Raw genomic sequence first — 20,362 nt, 5'->3', positions numbered from 1 at the left:
TTACGGCATGAAGTATTACCTAGAATTCCTTAATCAATCTGCTTGTCCATCATTTCATTTGGTTCAATTACTATCAGCAAGGACGCATTGTGAAACCGTTAGCTTATGAATGTGTGCTCTTCCTGCAATAATAACATTTGCAATGTAAGGGGCGAGGCACACCCATGCATCAGGATGATGTGCACCATGTGGCCTAAGTGGATAATGAAATATCCAAAGATACACTTGACTGGATCAATTTTTTTCTCTGGAATTGTTCCTCATGATGCGCAGATGTAGATGTTATATTTTTAAAATTTCAAATCAACTATGCATGCCAATGTGATTCTTATCCTTTTCATTAGACAGTGTGTTCCCATCAATCCATCCATGCACCGAACCGATTTTTTTTACTCTGTTCAGGTTGCAATTACGAACGAGTAGCATATGTATGCACTGAACTACTTGCATAAGACAGTGAAATACTTCTTACTCGGGTGAGTGGAATTTTGGAATAGAGAAAGAACATACAACAGAGATCACGTAATTAATTGATTACATAAACTGAGATCACGTAAAAACAAGTTTGATAGGTCTGTTGCATCGCACGGGCATTTTTGCTATATGTACTGATAGGTTCTATTTATTTCCTTTGATCGGTCAACAGTCCTATGTCCTATGTAGGTAAGAAGGAAAGAAAACCTAACGGTACATCCGGAAAAACAGTGAACGGCGAGCTTCATGGCCGCGTACGCGTCGTAGTACCTGGCCATCACCGGTTGAGGCATCGAGGATTTAACGCTGGTGAAGAAGGCGTGGGTATTGGTAGAGCTCCAAGAAGCTGCCCTTCGTCCTGCCCGCCGTCTTCACCATCGGTTCCCGGGTGACCACCATGGAACTCGGCGACGCTACCAAGGTGACATGGTCCGGGTTGGTTCGGTCCCTCATTGAGCCACCATTTGGACCGGCCAACCACCACCGGCGTCAACGTGCTGGGCAGCGGCGAGGTGGGTTGCGTGTGCGGGTGCTGTGGCGAGGTGGTGGACATGCGGGAGTGTAACACCCTCGATGCAACTATATCTCCCACGTGTCGAGGCACGACTTAGAGGCATAATCGCATTGAAGGCATATGTCGCAAGTTAGGCAATCTTCACAACATCCCATGTAATAAGAGTAATAAAGGGGAGAATACATAGTTGGCTTACACTCGCCACGTCAATCAAGTACATAAATAACATTACATCATCCAAACACTCATGGCCCGACTACGGCGCCAAAATAAAAGAGAACCCAACATGCGACACGGTCCCAATCACCCCCAACTGGGCACCACTACTGATCATCGGGAAAGGAAACATAGTAACGTTGAGAGTCTTCGTCGAACTCCCACTTGAGCCCATACGCGTCTCCTGGAGCGGAATCATCAGGCCCTGCATCTGGTGTAATAGTAATCTGTGAGCCACAGGGACTCAGCAATCTCGCACCCTCGCGATCAAGACTATTTAAGCTTATAGGAATGGCAAGGTAAATATAAGTGGAGCTGCAGCAAGCGACTAGCAAGTATGGTGGCTAACTTATTCGCAAAAGAGAGCGAGAAGAGGAGGCAAAGCGCGAGCGAGAAACTAGAGAGCAACCTGCGCAAACATTACTACAACACCGTGTACACTTCATGGACTCCGCCAAGAAGAGGCCATCACGATATCACACTCAGTTGATTCATTTTAATTTAATTAAGGTTCAAGTTATCTACAACCGGACATTAACAAATTCCCATATGCCCATAACCGTGGGCACGGCTTTCGAAAGTTCAATCCCTGCAGGGGAGTCCCAACTTAGCCCATGACAAGCTCTCACGGTCAACAAAGGAATAGACCTCCTCCCAAGACGTTCCGATCAGACTCGGTACCTCGGTAATTCAAGACACTTCGACAGGTTAAAACAAGACCAGCAACACCGCCCGAATGTGCCGACAAATCCCGATAGGAGCTGCACATATCTCGTTCTCAGGGCACACTCAGATGAGCTCTCCATACAACTAAAACCAAACCTCGAGTTTCCCTGAGGGGGCGCTGCACAGGACTCTAGTTTGGACCAACACTCAAAGGAGCACTGGCCCGGGGGGTTTAAAATAAGATGACCCTCGGGCTCCGGAAACCCAAGGGAAAAAGAGGCTAGGTGGCAAATGGTAAGACCAATGTTGGGCATTGCTGGAAAAGCTTTAATCAAGGTGAAATATCAAGGGGTTCCCATTATAACCCAACCGCGTAAGGAACGCAAAAAATCCGGGAACATAACACCGATATGACGGAAACTAGGGCGGCAAGAGTGGAACAAAACACTAGGCGAGAGGCCGAGCCTTCCACCCTTTACCAAGTGTATAGATGCATTAAGATAACAAGATAATATAATGATATCCCAACAAGTAAATAAATGTTCCAACAAGGAACGGCCTCCAATCTTCACCTGCAACTAGCAACGCTATAAGAGGGGCTAAGCAAAGCGGTAACATAGCCAATCAACGGTTTGCTAGGATAAGGTGGGTTAGAGGTTTGACATGGCAATTTGGGAGGCTTGCAAGCAAGTGGTAGGCATCGTAGCATTGGCATAGCAAAAGAGTGAGCAAACTAGCATAGCAAAGATAGTAGTGATTTCGAGGGTATGATCATCTTGCCTGCACAGTTGTCAGAGTTGACTGGATCCTCGAAAGCAAACTCAACGGGCTCCTCGTTAGCGAACTCGTCTCCCGGCACTACCCAAACAAGACAAACAAGCAACAAGGATACAATCAACCACGTGCAAACTCAAACAACACGATGCAAAGATGATATGCTATGCGGGATGCGATGCGGGATGCAAAATGCAAGATATGACAGGAAATGCATGAACCTGGCCTCAACTTGGAATTCCAAGTGTGCCACTGGAAATATGGGATGAAATCACTTGAAAAAGATATAAAGAACACCGGAATCGGAGTTACGGTTTGGAAATGGCAAGCGATTCGAATATGACACCGGTCTGCGATTTACAGCAAGTAGGCATCTAAATGCAATGAGATGAACATGCTACAGCACCCAAACAAGACAACAAAATACATGGCAGGGATGCATACAAGATGCTTAAAAAAAGTCTAGCACTGAGATACGGCCAATTCATCTATTAACAGGTTCAAACAAGCATGGAAAAAATGCATATGACAAACAGTTCTCAGACTTAGTGAAATTAACACTTGTCTGGAATTTCAGACCAGGTAGCTCTCTTCGGAGCAACAAAACTACATGCTACAGGATCTGAACATGGCAAAGTAAAGCATGGCATGGAGCTACTCAAAGAGCTTAACAAAAGTCCCTTAGTGACCTTGAGCCAAAAGGGATCAGAAAATACAATTGCAAGCATGTGAACATAGCAAAAACATAATTAGTTTTCAGACTTAGTGAAAACTGACACATGCTGAAATATAACTCAATTAGGCATGTTTACGAGCTCGATGCACTCACAACGGTGCAAGTCATGGCAAGACAAGCATACACCCATAGAGAAGGCACAAAATGCAAGCTAGACATGGCAAGAACAATAGCATAGCATGCACGGATCAACTACAACATCACCGGCAAAATTGCAAACAAGTTGACAATCTGCCCAGATTCACAAAGTAGCAAAAGTAGAGATCTATTGACTCAAGCTAGGGTGCTCCATAATTTCAAACAAAGACATGGATGGATAGAGCATTACAATATTAACAAAACTCCCTTACTGATCATCCTCAAAAGAGGCACGGATCACTAGGAAACAACAAGAACATATGGCATCATGAGATAAACAGCTCCAGGACTTAGTGAAATTACTAAGTCCCTGAAAACAGAATTAGCAAGTGCACCACTTTGCAAGCTTGCACAAGTCACCACACACATCACAAAAATACATGGGTTGAACCTCTGGAAAGATGACAAAACCCTTAACAAAACACATGTAGAGCATCAGGGCATATCATGCACACATTACTCATGGCAAAAATGACAAAAGTGCTAAACGGAGTAGCAGATCTGTGAATTATCTCAAGTAGCCCTCTTCTAAGAGCATTTCGGGCATCAAGATGAACTCAAATGAAAATGATGCAATGGAAAGAAATGATGTACTCTCTGAGATGAACATTTTGATATGCTATATGCATGAAATGGAGCTACGGATGCAAAGTTATGGAGCTACGAACATGAGCACTTGGACTGAGATTTCCGGGACTTAGAGAAAAATTCAACCTCCGAGTTAGGGTTCACTGTTCACCGGATCCGGATCTGGATCGCGGCACGCAGCCCGAGGATGGCCGGGGAGGACCTCGCCGGAGACGGGGTGTCGGCGGCCGGAGTCGGACGGGGAGCCACGGCGGGGCGGCGTTGCGGAGGCGGCCGGAGGCGCGGTGGCAGCGGCTGGTGGTGGCGGCGCGGAGGCGGCGGCGGCGGCGCGCGGAGGCGGCTCGCGGAGGCGGCAGCGGCGGCTCGCGCTGGCGGCTGCGGCTCGGAGGAGAGGGAGGTGGCGGCGCAGCGTGGGAGGAGGCGGCGCGGCGGCTCGGGCCGCGGGGGCCGTCCCTGGGCCTGGCGGGCCGCGGCGGTGGAGGCAGTGGCTGCGCCACGTGGCAGCGCGTGGGTGGCTGGCGGCGGCGTGTCCGGCGCCGGCGGACAATGTCCGGCGCGCGCGAGGGGTGGATCTAGGGTTTGACGAGGGGGATCCGAATTTCGGGGAAGGGGTCTATATATAGACATTGGAGGAGCTAGGAGAGTCCAAATGAGGTGCGGTTTTCGGCCACGCGATCGTGATCGAACGCTCTAGATGATGGAGCAGAGTTAGGTGGGTTTTGGGCCAAATTAGAGGGGTGTTAGGCTGCAGCACACACGAGGCCTTTTCGGTCCCTCGGTTAACCGTTGGAGTATCAAACGAAGTCCAAATGATACGAAACTTGACAGGCGGTCTACCGGTAGTAAACCAAGGCCGCTTGGCAAGTCTCGGTCCAATCCGGAAATGTTTAATCCCCACACATGAAAGAAAGGTAGAAATGACCACCGGAGGAGAATGAAGCGCCGGAATGCAAAATGGACAACGGGGAAAAATCTCGAATGCATGAGACGAACACGTATGCAAATGCAATGCACATGATGACATGATATGAGATGCATGACAATGATAACAACACACGGAGACAAAAACCCGAACCCGAGGAAATAAATATAACTTCACGCCGGAAACGGCAAGAGTTGGAGTACCAATTGGGAAAGTTATATCCGGGGTGTTACAACACTCCACCACTATGAAAGGATCTCGTCCCGAGATCTAGGACTGAAAGAACGCCGGGTACTCAGAATGGAGGTGATCCTCGCGTTCCCAGGTAGCTTCACGGTCGGAATGGTGTGACCACTTGACTTTGAGAAATTTGATTGACTTGTTGCGAGTCTTGCATTCAGTCTCTTCAAGAATAGCAACTGGGTGCTCACGATAAGAGAGATCTTCTTGGAGCTCAATGTCCTCGAAGTTGACGGTGCGGTGAGGAGTCTTGAAGCACTTTCGGAGATGAGAGACATGGAACACGTCATGAACATTTGCAAAGTTTGAAGGAAGCTCGAGTTGATAGGCGAGGTCGCCTCTCTTACTGACAATCTTGAAAGGTCCCACGTATCTAGGGGCAAGCTTCCCTTTGATACCGAAGCGACGAGTACCTTTCATAGGAGAGACGCGGAGGTAAACATGATCTCCGATCTCGAAAGCTAAATCACGGTGCTTACTATCATACTAGCTCTTCTGTCGGGATTGGGCTGCTTTGAGGTTATCATGAATGACTTTGCACATTTCCTCTGCCTCTGTGATTAAGTCATTACCCAAAAGCTGACGTTTACCGGTTTCAGACCAGTTGAGAGGGGTACGGCACTTCCTGCCATACAGAATTTCAAATGGGGCCTTGCCCGAACTTGCTTAAAAACTATTGTTGTAGGAGAATTCAGCTTAAGGAAGACAATCCTCCCACTTCATGCCGAAGGAGATCACACAAGCCCTGAGCATATCTTCAAGAATCTGGTTGACACGCTCGACTTGACCGCTAGTTTGAGGATGGAAAGCTGTGCTGAAGCGGATGTTGGTGCCCATGGCCTTCTGAAAAGAATCCCAAAACTTCGAGGTAAAGATGTTGCCACGGTCTGAAGAGATCACTTGTGGAATGCCGTGCAGAGAGACAATACGAGAGGTATAGAGTTCCGCCAATTGAGCTGCAGTGATTGACTCTTTGATAGGCAGAAAGTGAGCCACTTTAGTAAGTTTGTCGATGACAACGAATATAGCATCATTGCCACGCTTGGACTTTGGAAACCCAGTAACGAAGCCCATCTCAATGTGGTCAAACTTCCATTCTGGAATGGCAAGAGGTTGGAGGAGACCCGCTGGCCTTTGGTGTTCTGCCTTCACTCTTCTGCAGACATCACATTCATTCACGAATTGAGCGATCTCACGCTTCATTCGAGTCCACCAATAAGCTTGCTTGAGGTCCTGATACATCTTCATGCTCCCAGGGTGGATGGAGAGGAGAGAATTGTGAGCCTCGTTCATGATCACTTTATGAAGGTCACCTTTGGGTACCACAATACGATCCTCGAACAAGAGAGTATCCTTGTCATCAAGGCGGTAGCACCTGTACTTGGACTGACTCTTGGCAATCCCAATCTTCACCTTTTTCACCATAGCATCAAGAAGCTGGGCTTGGCGAATTTGGTCTTCCAGGGTAGGAGAGACTAGAAGGTTGGCGAGGAAACCTTGAGGAAAAATTTGCAGATTAAGTTTGCGGAAAGCTTCACAAAGCTTGGGTTGATAAGGCTTGAGAATCAGACTGTTGCAGTAAGCTTTCCTGCTCAATGCGTCAGCAATCACATTGGCCTTGCCTGGAGTATACTCGATACTCGGATTATACTCTTGAATCATTTCGACCCATCGAGTTTTCCTGAGGTTGAGATTAGGCTGAGTGAAGATGTACTTGAGGCTCTTGTGATCAATGAAAATGTCCACTTTTCTTCCCAATAGAAGATGTCTCCAAGTCAAAAGAGCATGCACAACTGCCGCCAACTCGAGATCATGAGTGGGGTAGTTCTTCTCATTAGGCTTCAACTGGCGAGATGTATAAGCAACAACTTTCTTCTCTTGCATCAATACTGCACCAAGACCTTGGAGAGAGGCATCACAAAAGACCTCATACGGCTTGGATTCATCAGGCGGAGTCAGAACTGGAGCGGTGATCAATTTCTCTTTCAAAGTGTTGAAAGCAATGTCACACTCCGGAGACCAAACGTACTTGACGTGCTTCTGGAGAAGATTAGAGAGAGGCTTCGCGATCTTAGAAAAGTTTTCAACGAATCTTCGGCAATAGCTTGCGAGACCGAGGAAGCTACGGAGTTGCTTCACGTTCTGAGGAGGTTCCCAATTCACAATTGCAGACACCTTCTCAGGATTCACGGCAATGCCCTTGGCAGAGATGATATGACCAAGATAAAGAACCTCATCGAGCCAAAATTCACACTTGGAGAACTTGGCGTAGAACTGATGTTCCCTGAGCTTATCAAGAACCAAACGTAAGTGCTTGGCATGATCTTCCTTGTTCTTCGAGAAAACCAGAATGTCGTCGAGATAGACCAAAACGAAGTCATTGGTGTAGGCATTGAAGATGAAGTTCATCATGCGAGAGAACGTCGGAGGAGCGTTGACGAGGCCAAAAGACATGACAGTGTATTCATAAGAACCAAAGCTTGTCCTGAAAGCCGTCTTGGGAATATCTTGCTCACGGATTCGAATCTGATGATAACCCATACGGAGATCAAGCTTGGAGAATACTTGGGCACCTTTGAGTTGTTCGAACAGCTCATTGATGTTGGGAAGTGGGTATTTGTTCTTGATGGTCTTCTTGTTCACTGTTCGGTAATCAACACAAAGTCGGTCCGTTCCATCCTTCTTCTTCACAAAAAGAACACCACAACCCCACGGAGAAGAACTAGGCCGGATGAGACCCATTTTCTCTTGAATATCGAGTTGCTTCTTCAGCTCCTTCAACTCTTCAGGTCCGAGCTTGTAAGGACGTTTGCACACAGGTTCCGTACCAGGCTCAAGATCAATAACGAATTCAACTGGTCGGTGCGGAGGCATTCCTGGAAGCTCTTCTGGAAAGACGTCTTGATATTCGCAAATGACTGGAATTTGCGAGATAGTGTCCAATTGACCCTTCTCATTGAGAGAAAACAGACGGATGGTATTATCACGAGCGGCAAAGACAATTACATCCTCAGACGTATGAGTCAACTGAATCTGCCTGGCTGCACAATCAAGATGTGCCTTGTGCTTAGAAAGCCAATCCATACCGAGAATAAGATCAATATCCGAGTTACCAAGAACCACCGGAGAAGAGAGAAACTTATAGTCACCCAAAGTGATTGTAAGATCCGGAACACAGAAATTAGCTGTCATTTGCTTGCCCGGTGACACAATTTGCAAGGAATTTTGCAAATACTGATAATCGCACCCATACTTTGATGCAAAAGGTTTGGAAATGAAGCAATGCGATGCACCAGTGTCAAAAAGAACTTTTGCAGGAACATCGTTAATAGGAAGGTTACCCATGATCACATCTGACGAGTCCTCTGCCTGAGCTGCATTCATCAAGTTGACCACAGCTGTACTTGCCGATCTGACAGGAGGAGGAGGAAGACACCTCTGGTTGAAACACTTGTTGGCATAGTGACCCTTCTGTTGGCACTTGTTGCACGTGACCTCTGAAAGCGGACGGTGATATGGAGCACTCGATCTTGAAGCTTGAGACGAAGTCTTGTTCTGAAAGCCATGGTTGGGTGGGTGGGAAGAACCACTGCCACCTTTGCTCTTCTGCTGAAATGGCTGAAGGAATGGAGGAGGAGGAAGCCAAAACTTCTGCTGCTTGGCCACTTGAGTAGAGGAAAAAGAGTAACATCTCTGACTCGCTTCTTGGAAGCATCACACCTCAACTGAGCAGCCTCTTGCTTCAGTGCCATGTTGTAGAACTCAACGTACCTCAAGGGCTCAAAGAGAACAAGAGCTAACTGAATTTCTTCTCTGAGACCACCCCTGAACTGATATATCATGCTCTTCTCATCAGGCACGTCCTGCTTGGCAAAGCGGGCGAGCTTCTGGAACAACTTATTGTAGTCATGGACAGATAAAGAGCCTTGCTTCAGATTGCGGAATTCCTCACGCTTGCTTTCAACCACGCTCTGGGGAATATGATGAGCTCGGAAATCTCGACGAAAATCATCCCAAGTGATAACACGTCCACCTCGGGAATCCTTGTACTGCTGGAACCATTCTGTAGCTTGATATTTGATTTGGAAAGAAGCGAACTTAACAAAGTCCTCAGGCCTGACGTTACTGCACTCGAAATGCTTGCACAGATCCACAAGCCAATCGTCAGCATCGGTTGCCTCAACACAATTGCTGAAAGTCTTTGGCCTGTTAGCAAGGAACTGGTTGAGTGTAGCAAAGTGATTCTGATTGCTGCCTTGATTCCCTTGGTTGCCTTGATTGCGCTCTTGAAGAATTTGCATGATCAACTGTGTGTTTGCATTGGTTGCGGCCATCACAACTTGCCATGCCTCTGGAGGAGGTGGAGGTGGTGGCGGATCAGGATTCGCAGTTGTGCGCGTTGGAGGAGCCATCCTGAAGAGGTTGACTACCATTAGCACATTGATAGACAAGTATTGAAGCTGAATCCAACGGAATGAAAATTGCAACATATAGTCTTCACATCCAAACAAAATGAACGAATGCATTCCTCTTGAAATGGTCACATATCCATAAATTGAGAAGCCACGTAGAATTAAGGTAGAGAAATAAATCAACAAGGTAAGGATCAAGAACGAATAATCGGTAAGAAATCCCAATCTCAAACCAATATCCGTGGAAGAAGAACTAGAACTACTAGAATTCCCACCTATGAAACTCCCGAACCTTTCCGGTTATGCAATCAGGTGTTGGGGGTACAGGGGAAGCATAATATCTCACCCAAATCTAGCAAATCCTACATCCAGCTGTATCCATCCTTCAACACATAACCAAGAAACCTTCGGAAACCATCTACCTCAACCTTCGAAATGCATCCGTTATACAAGTTATGGCGATACTCCCGAACTCCCGCCCCAGTACTGGGTGGCGTCGAGGTTATCTCACCAACGAACTGCATAAAAGAGATTTTCGATGTCGGCGTACTAGACTCAGGTATTCCAGAACTGCAATGATAAAATTATGATGACAACACCTCAGAGCTCAACTCCCCGGGACACTTCCACTAAACCCCTGACAGGAGGCACCAAGACAATGTTCTCATCATAAAACCATCAGAACGATTCCAAGATACCCGCGTGATCCTAAAAAAATTTAGTGAAATTTGAGAAGAGAAGAGTCAAAACTCTACGTCAGGATGCCTTACCAGAGCGATGAGGAGACTGGGAAGTAAAAAGAATTCCTAAACTCTCCGATATATAATTCCTAAAGACTCAAAACATTTTTCTAGACACAACTCGGCCACTAAAAATGATCAAGCAATGGGGCTCCTAAGGTCGGGGAAGGCTCTGATTACCAACTTGTAACACCCTCGATGCGACTATATCTCCCACGTGTCGAGGCACGACTTAGAGGCATAATCCCATTGAAGGCATATGTCGCAAGTTAGGCAATCTTCACAACATCCCATGTAATAAGAGTAATAAAGGGGAGAATACATAGTTGGCTTACACTCGCCATGTCAATCAAGTACATAAATAACATTACATCATCCAAACACTCATGGCCCGACTACAGCGCCAAAATAAAATAGAACCCAACACGCGACATGGTCCCAATCACCCCCAACTAGGCACCACTACTGATCATCGGGAAAGGAAACATAGTAACATTGAGAGTCTTTGTCGAACTCCCACTTGAGCCCATACGCGTCTCCTGGAGCGGAATCATCAGGCCCTGCATCTGGTGTAATAGTAATCTGTGAGCCACAGGGACTCAGCAATCTCGCACCCTCGCGATCAAGACTATTTAAGCTTATAGGAATGGAAAGGTAAATATAAATGGAGCTGCAGCAAGCGACTAGCAAGTATGGTGGCTAACTTATTCGCAAAAGAGAGCGAGAAGAGGAGGCAAAGCGCGAGCGAGAAACTAGAGAGCAACCTGCGCAAACATTACTCCAACACCGTGTACACTTCACGGACTCTGCCGAGAAGAGGCCATCACGGTATCACACTCAGTTGATTCATTTTAATTTAATTAAGGTTCAAGTTATCTACAACCGGACATTAACAAATTCCCATCTGCCCATAACCGCGGCCACGGCTTTCGAAAGTTCAATCCCTGCAGGGGAGTCCCAACTTAGCCCATGACAAGCTCTCACGGTCAACGAAGGAATAGACCTCCTCCCAAGACGTTCCGATCAGACTCGGTACCTCGGTAATTCAAGACACTTCGACAGGTTAAAACAAGACCAGCAACACCGCCCGAATGTGCCGACAAATCCCGATAGGAGCTGCACATATCTCGTTCTCAGGGCACACTCAGATGAGCTCTCCATACAACTAAAACCAAACCTCGAGTTTCCCTGAGGGGGCGCTGCACAGGACTCTAGTTTGGACCAACACTCAGAGGAGCACTGGCCCGGGGGGGTTTAAAATAAGATGACCCTCGGGCTCCGGAAACCCAAGGGAAAAAGAGGCTAGGTGGCAAATGGTAAGACCAATGTTGGGCATTGCTGGAAAAGCTTTAATCAAGGCGAAATATCAAGGGGTTCCCATTATAACCCAACCGTGTAAGGAACGCAAAAAATCCGGGAACATAACACCGATATGACGGAAACTAGGGCGGCAAGAGTGGAACAAAACACTAGGCGAGAGGCCGAGCCTTCCACCCTTTACCAAGTGTATAGATGCATTAAGATAACAAGATAATATAATGATATCCCAACAAGTAAATAAATGTTCCAACAAGGAACGGCCTCCAATCTTCACCTGCAACTAGCAACGCTATAAGAGGGGCTGAGCAAAGCGGTAACGTAGCCAATCAACGGTTTGCTAGGATAAGGTGGGTTAGAGGTTTGACATGGCAATTTGGGAGGCTTGCAAGCAAGTGGTAGGCATCGTAGCATTGGCATAGCAAAAGAGCGAGCAAACTAGCATAGCAAAGATAGTAGTGATTTCGAGGGTATGATCATCTTGCCTGCACAGTTGTCAGAGTTGACTGGATCCTCGAAAGCAAACTCAACGGGCTCCTCGTTAGCGAACTCGTCTCCCGGCTCTACCCAAACAAGACAAACAAGCAACAAGGATACAATCAACCACGTGCAAACTCAAACAACACGATGCAAAGATGATATGCTATGCGGGATGCGATACGGGATGCAAAATGCAAGATATGACAGGAAATGGATGAACCTGGCCTCAACTTGGAATTCCAAGTGTTCCACTGGAAATATGGGATGAAATCGCTTGAAAACGATATAAAGAACGCCGGAATCGGAGTTACGGTTTGGAAATGGCAAGCGATTCGAATATGACACCGGTCTGCGATTTACAGCAAGTAGGCATCTAAATGCAATGAGATGAATATGCTACAGCACCCAAACAAGACAACAAAATACATGGCAGGGATGCATACAAGATGCTTAACAAAAGTCTAGCACTGAGATACGGCCAATTCATCCATTAACAGGTTCAAACAAGCATGGCAAAAATGCATATGACAAACAGTTCTCAGACTTTGTGAAATTAACACTTGTCTGGAATTTCAGACCAGGTAGCTCTCTTCGGAGCAACAAAACTACATGCTACAGGATCTGAACATGGCAAAGTAAAGCATGGCACGGATTTACTCAAAGATCTTAACAAAAGTCCCTTAGTGACCTTGAGCCAAAAGGGATCAGAAAATACAATTGCAAGCATGTGAACATAGCAAAAACATAATCAGTTTTCAGACTTAGTGAAAACTGACACATGCTGAAATATAACTCAAGTAGGCATGTTTACGAGCTCGATGCACTCACTACGGTGCAAGTCATGGCAAGACAAGCATACACCCATAGATAAGGCACAAAATTCAAGCTAGACATGGCAAGAAAAATAGCATAGCATGCACGGATCAACTACAACATCACCGGCAAAATTGCAAACAAGTTGACAATCTGCCCAGATTTACAAAGTAGCAAAAGTAGAGCTCTATTGACTCAAGCTAGGGTGCTCCATAATTGCAAACAAATACATGGATGGATAGAGCACTACAATATTAACAAAACTCCCTTACTTATCATCCTCAAAAGAGGCACGGATCACTAGGAAACAACAAGAACATATGGCATCATGAGATAAACAGCTCCAGGACTTAGTGAAATTACTAAGTCCCTGAAAACAGAATTAGCAAGTGCACCACTTTGCAAGCTTGCACAAGTCACCATACACATCACAAAAATACATGGGTTGCACCTCTGGAAAGATGACAAAACCCTTAACAAAACACATGTAGAGCATCAGGGCATATCATGCACACATTACTCATGGCAAAAATGACAAAAGTGCTAAACGGAGTAGCGGATCTGTCAATTATCTGAAGTAGCCCTCTTCTAACAGCATTTCGGGCATCAAGGTGAACTCAAATGAAAATGATGCAATGGAATGAAATGATGTACTCTCTGAGATGAACATTTTGATATGCTATATGCATGAATAGGAGCTACGGATGCAAAGTTACGGAGCTACGAACATGAGCACTTGGACTGAGATTTTCGGGACTTAGAGAAAAATTCAACCTCCGAGTTAGGGTTCACTGTTCACCGGATCCGGATCTGGATCGCGGCACGCGGCCCGAGGATGGCCGGCGAGGACCTCGCCGGAGACGGGGCGTCGGCGGCCGGAGTCGGACGGGGAGCCACGGCGGGGCGGCGTTGCGCAGGCGGCCGGAGGCGCGGTGGCGGCGGCTGGTGGTGGCGGCGCGGCGCGGTGGCGGCGGCGGTGCGCGGAGGCGGCGGCAGCGGCTCGCGCCGGCGGCTGCGGCTCGGAGGAGAGGAAGGTGGCGGCGCAGCGTGGGAGGAGGCGGCGCGGCGGCTCGGGCCGCGGGGGACGTCCCTGGGCCTGGCGGGCTGCGGCGGTGGAGGCGGTGGCTGTGCCATGTGGCAGCGCGTGGGTGGCTGGCGGCGGCGTGTCCGGCGCCGGCGGACAATGTCCGGCGCGCGCGAGGGGTGGATCTAGGGTTTGACGAGGGGGATCTGGATTTCGGGGAAGGGGTCTATATATAGACATTGGAGGAGCTAGGAGAGTCCAAATGAGGTGCGGTTTTCGGCCACGCGATCGTGATCGAACACTCTAGATGATGGAGCAGAGTTAGGTGGGTTTTGGGCCAAATTGGAGGGGTGTTGGGCTGCAACACACACGAGGCCTTTTCGGTCCCTCGGTTAACCGTTGGAGTATCAAACGAAGTCCAAATGATACGAAACTTGACAGGCGGTCTACCGGTAGTAAACCAAGGCCGCTTGGCAAGTCTCCGTCCAATCCGGAAATGTTTAATCCCCACACACGAAAGAAAGGTAGAAATGACCACCGGAGGAGAATGAAGCGCCGTAATGCAAAACGGACAACGGGGAAAAAGCTCGAATGCATGAGACGAACACGTATGCAAATGCAATGCACATGATGACATGATATGAGATGCATGACAACGATAACAACACATGGAGACAAAAACCCGAACCCGAGGAAATAAATATAACTTAACGCCGGAAACGGCAAGAGTTGGAGTACCAATTGGAAAAGTTATATCCGGGGTGTTACAGGGAGCGCCAGCGATGAGGTTGGTGATGTGCTGCGGCAAGTGCGCGGCTGTTAGCCATGAACCTTCCGTAGCAAAAAAAAATCATGAGCCCATGTTTTTTTTTGTTCGGGCCTTGCCGTAATTAGCGGATTAACCATGAAAAAAACATGAAGTTCAGTTTGTTGTCAAATGGTGATGTAATTTTCGGATCAAGCCATGTTTCTCTTGTACTTCCTATTTCCTGTTCGACTGAATAGAAATGCAGAAAGTGAACACACCAACACGACTGAAAGCAGTCATATTCAGTTATAGATGTATACATTTATACAAGATATACACAGGCAGGTGCGGCCAATAACCCAACTAACTCCTGAGCTGACCTTGCTAATCCTTTACTCGCGATAAAGACGCAGATGATAAGGAAAGGTTGTTACGGAGAGAGCAATGGGAGAGAGAGAATCACGTGGCGGCAGGTGGACCTGAACATATGCTTCAACAAAGAAAACGGCAGCGTAGGATCATGGTGCGTGATTATAGGCGGAGGCTATTAAATCTCACGCGGAAATCATGGCTTAGCGATTCTCGCATGATCCGAAGTTCACACCCAATCGACCATTTTCCCCAGTTGATGGCCTGGATGTGTGATGTGCTAAAACAGTCGCTGCCATGGCAGCAAAACCTGCAGCTAGAACGCTGCCAGCGCCAAGTTGAGAACTCGAGATCGTCAGTGGTGCATGCACGACAACGGCGGCGAGAGGCTATGGTGCATGGGGAGGGGAGAAAAGAAGGAGAGGGGAAGCTTGGGGACATGGTAGTTTACCCGGGGGCTGCCGGTTGGCACGCTGAGAACGAATGGCGGTGGCAGTGACATTTTTTCTCAGTCCTCTTGGTCAGACCGCTTGAAGACCAGACCGGATCGGACCGACAATTTTCCAGGCCGATTTTAGCAGACCAGATCGTCCATTTTCTCTAACAAGCCATGATCGAGCGTGTCAAACACCGATTGAGCCACGAGCGGTACGTCCAGCCCTGCCCACCGTCGAAGCGAAGCTCCTACTCCACGTGAAATTGATCACGTTGTTGCACTCGTATGGTAGGATCCACGGGCACGACATGATGAAGGGCTAAAGGGTTGATCGAGGGTGAGACCCAAATGCTGGTGGCACAGCTAACCATGGACGAGCTCTTCACTTGCACCAAAAAGTTCAAGCAGGAGGTGTTCAGCAGCGTGCAGAAGGAGCTGGACCAATTCGGCCTCTTCATCTACAATGCCACCGTGAAGTAGCTGGTGGACGTGTCGGGGAATGAGTACTTCTCCTACCTCAGCGAGAAGACACAACAGGAGGCAGCGAGCAGCGCCAAGGTGGACGTTCGTGGAGCGGGATGGCCTCACATGCCAGAACGCCGCCAAGGTGGACGCCGAGAACAAGGTGCTCTCTGTGCGGCAGCAGGGCGAGGCGCTCAAGGAGAAGGCCAAGGTCAAGGCGGAGGTGCGGGTGTTTGAGAACACTAGGAAGGCTGACAATGCCGCCTCAATGACCGACCTCGCCATGAAGGGGAAGGCTGGGACTGGCAGGCCAAGGTCGCCGAGGTTGAGGCCGCCAAGGCTGTCGCCATCCATGATGCCGAGCTGCAGATGAAGGTTAAGACGAAGAACGTGCTCTGCCAAACTGACAAGCTCAAGGTCGAGCAGCTCAGCAAGTCCACAGTACACTATGACACACAGGTTGGTTATGCAATAAGCATGTATAAAAATATAGTACTAGGGACAAGAGAAATTCATACTTATTGACCTCAGCATTTTATATTTTGTAGGTTCAAGAATCGAACACGCTCTTCTACAGCTGGCAGAAGGCGGCGGATATGACATTGTATAAGGAGATGAAGGCAGCGGTGAGGTGAAGCGGCCGAGCAGAAACACATGCATGTCTCGATGTGGGAGGAAAGGGAGGGAGATAAGGTGAGGGTTAGCGGTGCAACATGCCACACGAGGAAAGGGTGAAGAGATGACCTTGAGCAGGGAAGTGAGCTCGGTCCATGGCATGGGTCAGAGTAGAGGAAGGTTGATCCATGGTTTGGCCAAAGGGGTGATGAGCGAGGGAGAAGTAGAAGGCCCCCTCTCATATCTTGGTGCGCAAGCAAGTCTATCGAGGTGGAAGAAGCCTGTCATTTCATGACGGCGTTGGTGACCATGGCGTGATGTTGTTCGCCGGTTTGTGGGCGGATCAGGCAAGCGTCTGGTCTCTCGACCCCCCCTGCACTAATTTTGGTGAGAAGGGGGGAGGGATGAAAGGGTTGAGGGGTGCGAGATGAGGTCGCCGATTCTGTTGGTAGTGGGGGCGAGGGCGGAGAGAGGAGAGTGAGTGACGCCGATGAAGTCTATGGATCTAGAGAGGAAGGGGAACAAGAGAGTGAGTGGTGCGGAGAGGGAGTGGATAGAGTGTGATGCGACTGTCGACAGAAAATCGATGGTACAATTAATTTGCCCAATCTTTCATGGTACGGTGTCACCTGAAACAGTGTGGCGCTCGCGATCTTGTAGATGCAATCACCACCAAAACAACACGCACACCCGAGAGAGGAAGTACGTGGACGATCCTCCACGGATCAGCAGCAAACTAGAGACGACGTCTCTTATCCCTCGCCAAAAACACAAAGCAATAATTAAAGCTCCTTGACAAAAACACGCTACGAGGAGATACCCCGACTTGCTTTTCCTCTGTTACAGAACCAAAACAACCTCCCAAAAAAACCTCCCTCTAACACTACGACACGGAAGAATAAATAGTGCACTGGCCTGGCCGGACTAAACCAATCGTACATGACTAATACTTCTCTAAATATCTTAACCGACTAATATTCTAATCTAATTAACAACCGGCTAAGTAGCATGGTAATTTAGGCACGCAGGCCTTTTCTTTCCAAACAAAGATGCATACGTGTCAGGCCTTTTCCTTATTGAAATCAACACGTTGGTTGCCATCCACACATGGAGTCTTGTAATCCCAGCTTTCCTTTACGTTCTGCATGCTTCTTGACCATGTAGCCAAACCGATCAAAACCAATCTTAGACTGGTTCAAGGGCTGCACTCCTTCTGTTATCCAGCATTTCCATGGTGCAAGGAATTAGGGTGCGAGAGGGCTATGATGGAAGGCGCGGGCTCTGGCGACTCGGGCCCCTCCGCCGCCCCACTGGCCGCCTCCCCGGCCGAGCCCCCCTTGCCGCCGCCGGCCCCTTCCGCTGTGGCCTCCGCCTCCCCCGCTGCTCCCTCCTCCCCGTCGGCCCCTCCCCTCCCGTCCCCTGAACCTCCCGGGCGGGTGGTTTGGGCGGACTCGGCGGAGGACGCCGACCGCGCCGCGGGCCGGCCGGTCGAGCGCCATGACCGCGTTCCCCCGCCCGCTCCGGCTCGCCCAACGCCGCCACGCTCCGTCGGCGGCCTTACTCCCGGGGGTGGGAGTTCGGCTGCCCGGACGTGCGTGCCCCCACCCCCCCCTCCCCGCCGGTTGCCGCGCGCCTCGCCGTTGACCGCGGGGAAAGGTGCGGCCTTTGGGGCTGGGATTGGGGAAGGCCGCCGCCGCCAGCGCCCCTCCGGTTGGGGCGTGGCTGGTCGGGCGGACCGAGGACCTGCCCTGGCCTCCTGGAAGGTCCCCACCTGGCCTGCCCCGCGTTGGTCGGTCGCCCCGCCGTCGCCCTTGACCGCCGGCGTGCCGCTGCTTTCCCAACGCGCTTCGTTCCGACCCTTCATCGCCTTCTTCGGCTCCTCCCGGGTCTGCCGCACTCCGTCCCCCTGCCGCCTCGCGGCCCCTCGCCCACCGGCCCGGCCGTCCGCCGCGTCCTCGTCGCCGGGGGCGGCGGCTGGAACCCTAGCTGAGGGTGAGGGGTTGGCACCTGGGCTGGGCCTCGCCTTGTCGGGCCCTGGCCGTCAGCTGGGCCTGCTCCCTTCCCCCCTCCTAGCGTGGCCGGCCCGAGCACGAGGCCTGCGATCTACGGGCCGGCCCTACCTTCACGTGGCGGCCCAGCGTCCTCGGCCCAGCTCCCCCCGGCCCAGGGAGGCATTTGCCTCCCGAAGGGTTTCCCTTTGCGGCCTCGCCTCCCCCCCGATACCAGACCTAGCGCCCTCCGTCCCCCTTTCCCGCCGCCGCCGGTTTCCCCCTCCCCCCCTGCGATGCCGCCGTCCGGCCCCATGACGCGCTCCTGGGGGGACGGTTCGGGACGCCCCAAACGCCCCCTGGAGGACCCTCGCCCGCCGGGCCGCGCCTCGCCGGAGGGCCAGCGGCGCGAGGCCGACCTCCGCCGTCAGCTGGCCAGTTGCGACGGCTCCGACGGGCGTCGGGCTCCTACGCCCGACTCGCACCGGTCCCTGCCACGGGATCCTCGCCGGTCCCCCTCCCGAGAGACCCGCCGGTCGCCTCCCCGCGATGCCCCGAGTCCCATCGCTCGCCGCCCCGCAACACCCGTCGCTCGCCGCCCCGCCACGACCGTCTCTCGCCCGGACACACCACGGGCCGCTCCCCGGCGCGGACCGACCGCCGGCTCTCCCCCCCTCCCCCCCCCCCCCCCGGGACAGCCGTCGGGACCGGCCCCGCTCACCTTCGCCCGCTCGTCGCCATGAGCAGCCCGCGTCGCCCCCTCCTCGCGCTGAGCCCTCTGACCCTGCGGCCACCCACCGATACCAGCCTCCTCGGTCCCAGCCGAGCCATCCTCCGGGCAGCGGGGCCCGTGGCCACCAAGGCGCCAAGAAGAAGAAGAAGTGGGGTGCTGCCCGCACCCCCGCTAACGCGGTTCTCGCACCCGCGTCTTTGGGCGCGCTCATCTCTGAGGCCCCCCGTGACCTTCCTCCGTGCTTCAACTGTGGTGAGGCTGGCCACTTCCAGGTTGACTTCCCCAACCCGCCGATGTGCTACCTTTGCAAGGAATCGGGCCATCCCGCGGTCCTCTGCCCCGACTGTCCGATGACTGGGGAGCTCATGATGTATGGCCACGGCATCGAGGGCCTCGGATTCTTCCACATCGAGGTGGAAGACGTCCCCCCTCCGTCCCCTTCGCTCCTTGCTGTCGTGTCCATCATGGGGGCCAGGGTTGCCTCGCCTGAGATGATCGAGGCGGAGCTTAACCACCTCTGTCGTCATGTTTGGGACTGGTAGGTGACCCCGACCTCGGACAGCTCCTTCACCGTGGTCTTCCCCGACGCTCTCAGCCTGGGCCTCTACACACGTAGCGACGACATCACCCTCGCCCTCAACAAGCTTGTCGTCAACATCTCTGAGCCCCTGTTGGATCCCAAGGCGGTTGCCGTGCTGGACACCGCTTGGATTCTCATAGCGGGCCTCCCCGACATCGCCCGCTCTGAGAAGGTGATCCAGAGCATGTCTAAGCTCCTGGGCAAGGTGGTGGTGGTGGACGAGCTCTCTCTCCGCAAGGAGGAGGAGGTCCGCGTCAAGGTCAAGTGTCTGGACTCCTCCACCCTCCGTGCCACAGTTCGAGTGTTCTTCAACAACCAGGGATTCGACCTCAAGATCTACCCCGAGCCCCACAACCACGTCGGCCGTCCTCGCCACT

At 50.8% G+C, this 20,362-nt stretch overlaps 1 pseudogene; it reads left to right on the top strand.

Annotated features, from left to right (window-relative positions):
- Positions 1–717: 717 nt before the first annotated feature.
- Positions 718–16,704, top strand: LOC147964696 (flotillin-like protein 2; annotated as a pseudogene).
- The last annotated feature ends 3,658 nt before the right edge of the window (positions 16,705–20,362 follow it).

This window comes from Triticum urartu, chromosome 6A, assembly GCF_056163025.1.
Source record: "Triticum urartu cultivar PI428250 chromosome 6A, HENAU_Tu73, whole genome shotgun sequence".
NCBI classification, from domain to species: Eukaryota; Viridiplantae; Streptophyta; class Magnoliopsida; order Poales; family Poaceae; genus Triticum; species Triticum urartu.
Note: the sequence above shows the minus strand (reverse complement) of the source record. Positions and strands in the feature narration are given on the sequence as shown.